Raw genomic sequence first — 12,951 nt, forward strand, 5'->3', positions numbered from 1 at the left:
GGAGGGTGTGCAAAACACTGATGTGTTCCTGGAAAATTCTGGGCAGGTTAGTCAATCCAAAGGTTTTCCCAGGTGAGCAGGGCAGAGCAGCAAGTCCTGGACCCTTCCCAGCTACAGAGCCAACAAAGCAGGGAGGGATTGCTGTCCTAACCACACCACCTCCTTCCCCTCCCACCTGCAGCCAGGAACACCTGAGCAGGACCCTGCAGGGATGGCTGGGGAAGCCCAACCCTCTGCTGGGAGCCATTCCAGGATCCAGGAGGGGATGGAGGAGCCTGGATCACTGCCTGCATGACCTCACGGGCTGATCTGATTCTGCAGGAGCTCCTCCAGCACGCAGACTCCAGCTGCAGACAGAGCTGGGCAGCCCCCGGAGCCCTGGTGCAGCCCTCAGGAGCTGATTGCTCTGCCTGGCTCCCAGGCTGACCTTCCAGCAGGACATGCACCAGATGTTCCAGGCTCCAAGGGGGCTCAGCAGCCCGAGCCAGAGCTGTGTTGTAACACTTGGCTGTCTATGCACAGAGATTCCCCTGCCCCTCATTCCTGGGCTTTTGGTAATGATTATTACTATAAAAGCTGGACAGAAAGGAAGAAACAGTGGATTCCTTGCACCCTCATAATTTTAATTTGGTTTATCCTCCTTAAATGGTAAATATAATTGACCTAATTTCAAAAGAGGTCCAGAGGAGCAAGTTTTCCTTCCCCATGGGGTAGTCACCTTCCCTGCAGCTCCGGGGTCCATCCTGTTAACATTGGCTGCCAGGTGTTAGTCTGTAAAATAACCCATCTCCAAGCCCTACAGCAGACTGCACATTTAGATACTGATCAATTGTTAAAGCATCTCTGAAATGTACTTTGTTAAAAGGGAAATGACCTTTTGCTTCCTTTGAGACTCTTCACCTTCCTCCTCCAAGAATTCCTACAGCATGACTTGCTGCATTCCCTGCCACCCCCTTGCTGCATGGGACTCTTGCATGGCTTGCATGAACCCTTTTTCAGAGCTCAGTTTCCTCTCCAAAGCAATGCTGACCAAAGGCAGCACAAAAAAAACCTTAAAGAGACTCTTTGTTAACCTGCTCCCCTCTCACTCAAGCTTCCTTTTCTGGCAAAGAAGGAGAAAAGGCACTAAAAGGGGGAAAAAATATTAAATCCAAAAGGTTTGTGGAGACTGACCTCCGTGGTTCAGGTCACTTTATAACTTGCCACACTAGTCTGATATCAAAAAACAGGACTGAGAGAAAAGATAGAGCTGGGCTGACCCCTGGGAGCTTTTCTGTGGAGGCACTGCCTGTTCTGAGGCCATGGATGGTCTGGTGAAGAGAGAACCACCCAGACCCCACAGCAAACTCAGGGCTGCACCCCTAAAGAAGCCCACAGATGCCTTCATTTCAATCCCTTCTCTCCTGTTCTGAAGGGTCAGTAGGGAGACAGCAGCACCAGAGGCTCCCAAGGTACCCAAACTCACAAATGTCACCCCAGGGGGACAGAGCAGCACATTTGAAATTCAAGGTGCTTGGATCAGAGTGATCTCAACAGGAGGGAAATGCTGAATCCTGCTCCAAGCCCAAGGCTCCAGAGAAGACATCTGGCAAGATGAGGAAAGGGAGGCAGGTAACCATGACAACCACTCATTTCTTATTGTCACACACCAGAAATGGCTCCTGGAGCCACAGGGCCACGGCCACCACCTCTGCTCACACCTGGCTGGGGAGGACACAGCCACGCTGGCAATGTACCACAGGCTTCCCCCGAATTCAGAAACCACAATATCACTCCTGTGCTCAGCACAGACAGGGGAAACCTGCCCAATTTCATACTCCCTGCTCCCAATCTTCCCTGGCATAGAGGCCAGGCAGGCACCTCCAAGCACTGAGAAAAACAAATGGAAAAGCCACATGAAAATGAGCACGGGTGCTAAGAAACAGCCAAAGCCTAAGGAAATCCACCATTTCATGGCAGAGCTTCATCTTCCTAGAATAACAGGAACTATTCTAAAATGTGCACCTGAGCTATCATTGTTATTCACTGTACACATCAGGTGGGAAGCTTTCATCTCCACTGGGCACCCTCATCACTGATTTTATGAGCTGTGCACACACATAAAGTTAGGAATAAAATTTAAATGGTTCAGACCTCGGCATTTACACCTTAATGCTTCAGGCAAAAGGCACAGAACTGAGCAGCCCCCTCGCCCTCCCAGCCCACCTCCCTGGCATCTGAATCACTGAATATTCTGGGGTGGAAGGGACCCACACACGAGTTCTCGCTCCCACCCCTCCCTGCCTTCATCTGCATCTTCCCAGCGCTTCCAGCACCTTCTGGTCGTGCTGTCCTCTCAAAGTGCAGACACAAAACAGAGCTGGCCCCATGAAATCTTCAGTTCTTCAAGGCAGACATTTGTGGTTTCTCTCTGTCCCTGCTATAGGTGAGGAAAAGGCTTCCTCAAGGATGGGCTCGAGCAGCCAGGTGTGCTGAAAATGGAAACTCAGGAGTAGGGTCAGACCCTGCAATACTTTTGCAAATTTCTTAGACCTTGATATCAATGTTGGGGGTTTTTTTCTGGATGACCTTTCAATTTGTTTTTTTTTAAAAAGCTAAAACACCTTGCCTGCTCTCCCAGCAGCATTCCCCAGCTCTGCACTCCCCAGACAGTGATCAGACAGAAATACAATCACTGCACAGTTCCACCCCCCACCCCAATTCACACAGCATTTGTGTTCAAGCATTATCTTGTACCTCTAACATCCCACCTTGCTTTTCCACCCTGCTGGATCCTCACAGCTGCCCAGCTCAGTCTCCCAAATCTGAGAAGGAGGATTTTCAGTCAGGCTCTCCAACATCCACCTCTTGCAAAACCACATTTCCCATTCCATTCTCTTTGAAAATTTCTGATTTTCAGAGATCAGTAAGATTTCAAAGATTCTGATTTTCAAAGATTCTGATTTTCAAAGATTCTAAGTTTTCAAAGATGAGATCTTTGCCTTTTCCTCCACATTCCCCAGTATAAGATCCTTGCCTTTTCCTTCAAGCTTTTGCCTTCCCAGGAAGGGCTGGAGAAGCTCCTGGAGCAGAGGGCAGGGTTAGCCAGCTCTCCTCCTCCAGGAGCAGGATTAAAGCTCAACCATGTACTTGTGTGTGGTGCTTTGTATGAATTTATTTAAACCCACCACATTATGCTTAGCCTAAGTGAAAGATTTGGGTCGAGCTGGCCCCAGCTCAAGCCTGACTTTAAGCAAACCCACCCCAATCAACATCCACCCAACAGAGGTGCTCCATGCCAATAAAGTGACCCCATGGAGCTGCTCCCAGTTAGGCAGCCAAACTGGGAGTCACAAAACCAGCCCATGAACCTGTATTTTCCTAGCTAAAGATATATATATATATATATATTTTTTTTTTTTTTGGCTAAGGCTTCATTGTCCTTAAGCACCTGCTTTTCTGGCTTGAGTTCAGTGCAAGGCACTCTGTGCACTGCACCCAGCCCAGAGAGGAGCTGTGTGCTGCAAAGGGAGCCAGGAGTGTTTCAGATGTCAGCATCTCCAGCTGCTCTGTTGATTTTGGGAGAACAAATGTGCCCAGTGAAGCAGAGAGGTTGACATAACTCTGTCACTGCTCAGTGCTGCACAAAGCATTGAGGTTCAAGGAGCGAGCACACAGAAACCTTGTTTGGAAATGAACTGAATTCAACACACAAAAGAAGAAGAATGGGAACAAAACGCACAGAATTTCAAAGCTGACATCAAATGAGCCTTGCAGAATGAGCTTTTAATTAAACAATATTATAGGCCCCTTTTCCAGAGGGGGGGAAAAAAAAAAAAAAAGAAGAAGGGCTTAAAGCTGTTGTTTTCTTTAATAGATTTTGTAAAGATTTTCTCAGGAGATGGAAGTTGCTGAGGGAAGAGTTTTGATTTGGGGAACACAGGTAAGAGCAGCTAGAGAGGAAAAAGATGCTTCTGGCCTGGGACATAATCTGGAATATCCAGCTCAACCCCTTTCCTCCACACTAACCATGGAACACTCAAAACCAGTGACTGGGGAGGGCTCAGGGCAGTATTTTGGACAGGAGAGTCCAAGATTTGCTTTAACCACAGCACGGGGGTCTCGTGGGGGCCTCTGGAGAGAAATCTGTGTGGATTGGGAAATGTAGAGGGAGAAGATATGGCAGAGACAGGAAAGGGGAAAGGCAAATTTGGTCCACAGCTGTATTGTATCTGGAGCCAAAAATTCAAAATACAGTACAATACTTGGTTACAGAGTTCTCTTCCTTGACTTCCAAAATGTTTCTTACCCAGGTGCTCTGCAGCAGGGAGGGAGGTGCTATGAGAACACAGGCTCTTAATATTGCCAGGGAGCTTTTCAGTTGTCAAAAAATGCAGAAAATAAAATGTTAATGGATCCCCCCCACAAAAAAAAAAAAAAAAGAAAAAAAGAAAAAAAAAAAAGAAAATCAAAGCAGCAAACAAATGAACAAAAAACCAAAGGAAAAAAAAATCAGGAAAAAACCCTGCTGCTGGATAATATGAAGAAATTAATTCCCCTAATTACCACAAGATGCTCCCCAAGTCTGACAGTATCTCTTGGAGCAGATGTGTTCAAATCATATTTCCTCATCCTCCAGCCTGCATGGGCAGATTCCAGCACCAGGCACTAATGTTAAAAATTCCTAATGAGCATCGACATTTAAGAGCCTGCCTTGGCTTTTGGTGTCTGCATTTTTCCCATCTTCCAGGCCAAGATACAAAAGTTTTGTTGGTATTATTCACATCAGAAAGTGCTTGATTTAAATAAAACCCAAACCACTAAAATCTGGAATCAGCAGAGCAGTTGCTAGAAAGGAAGGACTGGAGCCCTTGAAGTTTTTCTGTAGCCAGAGTGAGTGCAAAGGGGCAGGTCTGAGCTTTTTCCAGCAGTGACAGCAAACGCTGCCTGCCTTGCTCAGAAGCCCCTGCAGATGTTATTTGGGGATGAAGGATTATACACACTCACACACAGATCCCCAGCAGGTTTTTCTCATGGGTTTTCCTTGTGGAGTGCTGGTCTCAGCCTGCTGCAGGGCCATGGAGGTTCTTGGAGTGATGACTTCACCACACAACAGGCAAGCTGGCAGCTGCAAAAATGCAGAAGATAAAATTATGCCAATTTTTTTCTCCACAGTCCTTCCCTTGCTGCTTGGGAATGGACTGTCCAAAGAGCTCGGAGATTTTGAAGCAGACCCAAGAACAAATGTTCTGAATTCTGCCATCTGTTGCCTCCCCTCGATCACTGGAGTTCCATTGCTGCTCTACAAATGTTTAAATTGAGACAATTGTGACAGTTTGTAAAGAATGTCTTCACAGAGTCTCTTCTCCATTTCCCTCTCCCTTTTCCCTGTTCCCATGAGCATCCTCTCCTCTCCTCTCCTCTCCTCTCCTCTCCTCTCCTCTCCTCTCCTCTCCTCTCCTCTCCTCTCCTCTCCTCTCCTCTCCTCTCCTCTCCTCTCCTCTCCTCTCCTCTCCTCTCCTCTCCTCTCCTCTCCTCTCCTCTCCTCTCCTCTCCTCTCCTCTCCTCTCCTCTCCTCTCCTCTCCTCTCCTCTCCTCATTTACACTCAGAAACCAACTGCTTTAATTAGCAATGATTGTTTTGAACAGAAAAAAGAATGGGGGAACTCTGGGGAAATCCTCCTTGGGCTGTGGCAGCCACCTGACCCCTTACCAGAGCAGTGCCTGCGTGTCCCTCACAGCAATCTGTGAGGACAGAGATGGGAGAGCTGGAAATGAAGAAATGAATGAAACTGTGTCAGTCAATCCTCCCGAGGGTTTGGATGGGCTCCTGACTGCAGGTACCTTCTCTGCTTCTTCTGAGCTTGCTTTTTTGTCCTCCTCAGGGCCCCTCTCTCTACCCCCACTCTCCATCCTCATTTCTGAACGAGCTCCAGGGTTGATTTCCTGCATGTTTGAATAGGACCAGCTTGACACAGCCTGCCTTAGGATGAAATCACCAACTTGGCTTGCCTTCTGTCTGAAAAACAAATCCTTCTGCAGGGCTTTCATCTAGAAAAAGGAGAAGGATTCTGAAATGCAGGCAGGACTCTGCCAAGTTCCTGTGAACTACTGCCTGAGTAAAGCTTATGTTTTCTGTGTACTTAGCTTATCTTTAATAAAGATAACCTACCTGAGATTTTACCCTAAAAATCATCAATGGATCTCTTCCTGTTCACTCCCTTAGTGGCTCAAAATAAGGAAGTAGAAAGAGAGGGAAGTGAGGTAAGGGTGCTTGCAGGAACTCGCTGTTTCCACAGAGGAATGGGAAATCTCACCCCCTGTGAGAGCAAAGACCAGGGCAAGCAGAGAAAGGGAAACGAAGGCACCAACCTCAGACTGAGAGGATTTCTTGCATGTCCCAATCTTCCCAGGTATTCAGCTTGTTACAGGAAAATCTTCTGGATACCTGGGCTTTGGCTTTCCTATCACTCTGCAGAAAATGATGATGATGATGATGATGGTGGTAACTTTGGGGAGCTTATTTGCAGGGGTTTTTTTTGTGTGCAAGGGCAAAGGGGTCTGACGTGCCCCAGGGGCCTGCTGCACACTGTGGCTCCTGCACTGCTGTTTTTTTGGGACAGAGTTGCTTCCATGACTGTCCTCAAATCTGCCAATTGCTGGACTGTTCCAGCTACAGATGGTTGGCAGTATTTGCATCCTAAATGAGTAAGATCCAAAATGATAAGGTACCAGTTGCACTTGGTTTGCCCCCAAACCTTGAAATTATCTCAAGGCCTGTCTCTGCTATTATCCAGCCCCTCTAATTTCCTTTCCCAGAACAGAAAATATGCTCAGATGAAGAGGAGTGGAGATGAGCAGAACAGCAAAGTGCTGGGGATGGGAGATGCAGTTGGAGTTTGGGCTCAGTGATGAGTTTGTTACAGGGGGTTCCTGAACTCCAGCCCATTCCTCCTCAGCTCAGGGGATGCTGAGAACAAAACAAGGTCCCACAGCCCTACCCTTCCTGTGGGAAGGTGTTTGCTGGGCACAGGCAAGGCTGGGTTATATATTTACTCTGCCCTCACTCCTGCTAACACTTCTCCTTGCTGGGGAGCTGGGATCTGAAAGCCACCATCTGGTTATCATTGGTACCAGAGCAGCATGTGGCCAGGACACGTGTAACTCACATTTTCCTCTGGACCACACTCAGCCTGCACTCACTTATTGTGGAGGAGGGACTGGAAAAACCATTGACTCACTGGCAGGAACAAAACATTCAAAATCCTGAAAATGATTCTTTTTAACAAAGCTTTTCTGCCGGTGCAGAGGAAAGGGAACAAGTGTTGACTAGGAAAGTTTGGGGGCTGCATGGAGTTTTCCTTCTGTGGGAAGTGGGAGGGATATACTGAAGGGACAGTTCTTTCTGGCACTGCCTTGATCAGGATCAGATTTCTACTCTGGCCTTGCTCTAGGCTGTACCTGGTTGAACCCACACAGAAAAATTGAGAGCCACACTACCTCTGCTCCTCAAATCCTGTTTGGTTTAGAAATGTCTCCATCAGAAATGGAACCCAGGTGGGGACCCTGTAGCTCAAACCCACCTGGGCACAGTAACTCAGACCTAAAGGCACTCTGCAAATGGCTAAAGGGCAGTGAGCTGGGAGAGGAGGGGATCAAAGGTTTAACCTGGAATTCAGGTACAGCACAGCTCTGCTAAACCCTCCCTGGCATCTTTGCAACTGCTGTTGTGCAGCTTTGTGCCTCAGGTTTCCTACACTAAGGGGTCAAAGCCTGCAGTGCACCAGTCATTCTATGCAGGAGAAGAGTTTGTGAGTGTAGGAGAATGGTATGGATTTATGAAGTAATTACTTTTTTTTTTTTTTTTGTTAAACAGACTGCCAAGCTCTCATTGCTACAGAAAAAAGCCCAACTTTTCACAGAGTGCCATCCTCCAGTCCCTGCCTGCAAGTACCACTCTGTACATAACCTGAGCAGAAAACTGATTTTGTCAGGTTAGTGCAGGAGGGAATCTTTCCCAGTGAATTACTGCTGTACTGATCACCAAGAAATGGAAACAGCCTTGCCTGCACAATGAGTTTGGGTGTTAGAAAAGAGTGGGTTTGCTGGCCACGGGTTAAGTTGCAGTTGGAGTTAGAGGCTCTGAGCCTGCTGCAGTTTGGGATGGAGCCTGCCTGTGCTGTGGGCAGGTAAGGGACATGTGGCTGTGCAAGGGACACACAGGGTGATGCTGTGTGAGGGACAGTCAGGGTAAGGTGGCCAGGTTGGGCTTTAGGCAGCCACCCCAGCTGGGGGTTAGCAGAGAGAACAGAAGGAGTCAGAATTGCCTGAGAGAAGTCTATGGAAAGAAGGGAGAAAAGGTTTTCTAATAAAGGACTGGTGGTGAAGCCAGTCCTGTCCAACAGAATTGTGAGAATTCTAAAAGCTGATCTACAGAGAAAGAGGGAAAGAAATCTGTAAAAAACCCAAAGACTTAAAAAGCCTGGGGGCAAAAAGGCCTCAAATGTGGGCACCCTCCCCTCTGCCGTGTGCCACAGCCAAATGCAAACAGCTGCACTTGTGTTGGTTCAGTGAGGCTGAAATGTGTTCAGATTCTGACACAGCTCCTGCACATCTAAGGAGGCTCTGCTGGGCCTAAGATCTGAGCCGAGCTTAAGCCTGGATTCTCTTACATCCAGCTCCATTTGCCACAGTGGATTCTGCCAAGCTCACCTGAGCACGGGAGAGATTTCCAGCTCCACTTCTCAGCCCTGCTCTCTTGCCTGCACTCTTCTGCTGCTGGAAAACACAGATAATGGAGATTAGCCAGAGCTCAAAGGCCTTTCAAGTATTTTCCACAGAGCACGAAACCTCTGTCTCTGTTCCTTGCTGGCGTCACACAAAGACATTTCTTCCCAGACATCTGAGAACAGTGAGTGTCTCACACAACTGAAGAGGGTTCCCGTCCTGAAATGTAACAAACAATGAGATGCCTGAACATCTGCAAGGAACAGATGCTTCTCATATCCCCGGATGGTGCAATTGAGTGAGCACTTGATGCCACCCAGGGCTGTCTGCCCCTGGGGAAAGGGGATTTGGGCTCCTTGGCAGAGCAGGGCTGTGAGTCAGAGCCCTGCTGGTGCACTGTGATGTCTGTGCAGCTGCAAAGAACAGCCCCAAACACCTGATTGTCACACAGCCAGACACGGAGACATTCAGGGCACGTGTTGGGTAGGAAAGACCAGGAATATCTGGAATTAAGGCACTGTGCACACAGGCGATGCAAAATCAGTGAGTTCAGCCCAACTGCCCCACAGCTCTTCTCAGAAAATCTTACCCCAGCTCACAGCAGCAGAAGTGACCTCCTGGTTCAGCTTGGGGAGTTTCCAAGCAGAAAAACTGGCACCTTTGGCAGGTAAATAACAGGGACTAACCCCACAGCCATCAGCTGACAAGAACGACCTCTTTTTGCAGCACTACTGAAGCAGAAACCTCTTGTGTCCTGCAGACCAAGAACTCCAAACATTTCCTTGAAACGAGCATTATGGCACTGGGGGGGTGAGTTTTGTTTCACAGGGAAAAGGGGCCACTGTTCATGTCCAGGACACTGTGCCTGGCACTGGGTGTCTGCTAAAATTCAGAATGGATCAGGATTTCTCCCAGACCCAAGCTGCCACCACTTAGAACTCTTTTTGCCTTTGGAGTGCCAAACACCTCCAAAGTGATATCAGGAAACTGGGAGGCTGAGTCTTGTTTCCCAGGGAAAAGGGTCACCATTCGTGTCCAGGGCCCTGTGGCTGGGACTGGGATTGTGCCTGCTAAAATTCCCAATGGATCAGGATTTCTCCCAAACTCAAGCTGCCACCACTTAGAACCCTGGCTGCCTTTGGAATGCCTCCTCCAAACTGATATTCATAAACTGGGAGGCTGAGTTTTGCTTCACAGGAAAAAGTTTCACCATTCATGTCCAGGGCCTGGGACTGAGATTGTGCCTGCTAAAATTCCCAATGGATCAGGATTTCTCCCAAGCTCAAGCTGTCACTACCTAGAACCCTGGCTGCCTTTGGAGTCTCAAATGCCTCCTCCAAACTGATACTAAACTGGGAAGGTGAGTTTTGTTTTCAGGGAAAATGGCCACTGTTCATGTCCAGGGCCCTGTGCTTGGGATTGGGCTTCTGCCTGCTAAAATTCCACATGGATCAAGATTCCTCCCAGACCCAATCTGCCACCACTTAGGTCCCTGTTTGCCAGGATCAGAATACACCTGTCCTTCAGCCACAGGGTGGGAGTGCCTTGGTCAGGTGTCCTGTTTCTCTGCTGAGCACCAAGGAAGCAGGAGCAGGTGGCTTTGTTTTGGCAGCCCGAGGCTGCCAAGCCAGGGCTCAGTGGGAAGGACACTTTGAAGACAGATCCTGTGCTATTTTCACAGCCCAGCCTTTCATGGTCTGACTCTTGGAGATGGATGAGTGAGATCATACCTGCCAGGTGAGGAAGGGAAGAGCTGTGCTGACAAGTCCCACCTACAGCACCAGGAAAGGCAGATGAGGATGTTGCAAGCTGCCACAGTTTTAGTCTGTACTCAGCAAAGCTGAGCCCTCCAAACCCATGGAAGTTTATAGTTGAAATCCACGAGGTATTAATCAAGTTCTGTCCCTTCCAACACCATCACTGAGCTGCCAAGCAGCAGCACTGGGTGTTACACAGAAATAATCCCAGCCTTCTTATGGCATCATAAATTGCCTGTGTCGTCAGTCAGCAGAAACCTGAGATGAAATTCTTTCATTTGCAGTTAATTATTTCCAAGCCTTCGCAGCCTTAGCAGAACTGGTGAAAGGTGCTGAACTGACAGCCCTGAGCAAACAGGCTTGCCATGTGTCCACAGGGATGGGCAGAAAGGAGCCAGCAGCAAGAGCTGCATCCTGCTCTGCCAAAGACCTGCAAGGCTTGGGCTGCTCCTCCTTCCTGCTGCTCCACGCTGAGCACGGCCCTGGAAAAGCACAGCCCCAGACTGATGGAGCTGCTTCTTCCCAGGGCCAAACCCAACATGACTTTTAGCCTGAGTGTCTGGCAGCCTGGGAGGGTGAAGCAGCCTCCTCCAGCCCTGCTGCTGACGTTTATCATGGCCAGGTGCAAATCTTCTTGTACTGGCCCATTGCCATGAGACCAGCATGTTTTTCAGACTTTCACCCTCCTACCAGACAGTGTTTTTCAATATTTTGCATTAAATCTTCTGCTGTATTTGATTAGCCTGCAGCAGCTGTTTTCCACTCTCACAACAAATCATAAATCTATAAGCTTATGTGTGAGAGACTGTCTGTGCTGAGAATGCTGGTGTCTGAGAGAGCTGGTGGCTGCACAGCTGTGAGTGAGCCTGCACCTGAACCCAGCCCTGGCAGACACAGCAAAGGCACAAACCCTGGCATCACCCACTTGGGATCTCTGTTGGAGGCTCTTTGATTACACAACGTGGCTTCTATGTGTGTGTGAGAGAATGTAAGGATTCCTGCATGATACAAAGGAATTTGTGTGATCCCTTAAATGAGTGTTCCACACTGAAGACATGAGAATAATGCTAATAAACACTTGATTGCACCAGTGGGAGCTCAGATCTGGGCACCTTTCTATGGAGGGAGGGGAGTTTTAGCACAAACAGGTAAAACACATGAGCCTGGAGAGGTCAGAACACAGGTAAAGCAGCGTAACAAATCCCTGACACACCCATCCCAGTCCACAAAAACACAGGCCCATGTGCAATCTGCTTTGTGATTGTGTGCACTCAGCCAGGAGCTGCTTGCTGTGAAGCCAAGATCTCCTGTCCCGTGGCCAATTCAGATAAGGAGAACAAATGGCTGAAAGAGAAGAGAGGGAAGCTGCTACATATATTTCAAAAAAAGGTGTTATTCAAAGACTATAAAAGGCAAAAGTTTGGATGAAGGAGAAGACAGAGGGTTGCCAAGTCATTGCAATAAAAAAAAAAAAAAGGAGGAGGCTGTTGCCAGGGCTTGGCACGTGTGCTTTTACTTGTATAAATCAGTCACTCTAGACCTATGGTAGTTCTTGCTGACAAGCTGTCAAGCTCCTTGGCTGGGAGAACAGGGCATGTGCTTTACATGCACTTACAGAATAGTAAACTGTTATTAAAAACGGGAAAAAAACCCAGGCTGATTTACTTGTGGTTTTGCATGCTGGGCTGTATTATCACAGAACAAATCCACTCATGCATGGAGCAGTCTGGATCCATGGAAAACTCCAGGCTAACCTCCCCGTGGAAGCACTTGACCCCTTAAGGGGGAGGGCACAAACAAAACGTCTCCAAGAACAGAGAGCAGAAGACGAAGGAAGAGGCCAAAGCCACAGCAAAGCTGCGTGCAGTTCAGACAGCCCAGAGCTCCTGGGGACGTGACACCTGTGAGCATCCCAGCAGCGATGGGGGAGTGGGGAAAGCACCTCTGGGCAGGCTGAGATCAACCCTGGGAGCAGGACTGTCCCTGTGTCAAACCCAGATGGGCTCAGAGCAGAGAAACTGCCTGAAATCTGAAGAAGAAGGAGAAGGAAAGAAGGAGGAGAAGGAAAAGAGGAGGAAGAGGAGGAGAAAGAGGAGGAGGAGAGGAGAAGGAAAAGGAGGAGGAGGAGAAGAAGAGAAGAAGGAGAAGGAGGAGAGGAGAAGGAGAAGGAGAAGGAGAAGGAGAAGGAGAAGGAGAAGGAGAAGGAGAAGGAGAAGGAGAAGGAGAAGGAGAAGGAGAAGGAGAAGGAGAAGGAAAGAAGGAGGAGAAGGAAAAGAGGAGGAAGAGGAGGAAGAGGAGGAGAAAGAGAAGGAGGAGAGGAGAAGGAAAAGGAGGAGGAGAAGAAGAAGGAAAGAAGGAGAAGGAGGAGAGGAGAAGGAGAAGAAGGAAAAGGAAAGAAGGAGGAGAAGGAGAAGGGGAGGAAGAGGAGGAGAAAGAGGAGGAGAGAAGGAAAAGGAGGAGGAGGAGAAGAAGAGAAGAAGGAGAAGGA

General features: G+C 48.4%; 1 long non-coding RNA gene across 2 annotated transcripts in view; it reads right to left on the reverse strand.

Annotated features, from left to right (window-relative positions):
- Positions 1-5,858, reverse strand: part of LOC148221340 (uncharacterized) — a 53,182-nt gene extending 47,324 nt beyond the window's left edge. For both annotated transcript variants that reach the window (XR_015808183.1, XR_015808182.1), the window contains exons 1-2: positions 5,693-5,858; positions 4,987-5,107 (exon numbers count right to left, since the gene is read on the reverse strand). This is a non-coding gene — a long non-coding RNA (uncharacterized LOC148221340). The remainder of the gene's footprint in view (positions 1-4,986; positions 5,108-5,692) is intronic.
- Positions 5,859-12,951: the final 7,093 nt, after the last annotated feature.

This window comes from Sturnus vulgaris, chromosome 23 (genome assembly GCF_052056855.1).
Source record: "Sturnus vulgaris isolate bStuVul1 chromosome 23, bStuVul1.hap1, whole genome shotgun sequence".
In the NCBI taxonomy this organism is placed as follows: Eukaryota; Metazoa; Chordata; class Aves; order Passeriformes; family Sturnidae; genus Sturnus; species Sturnus vulgaris.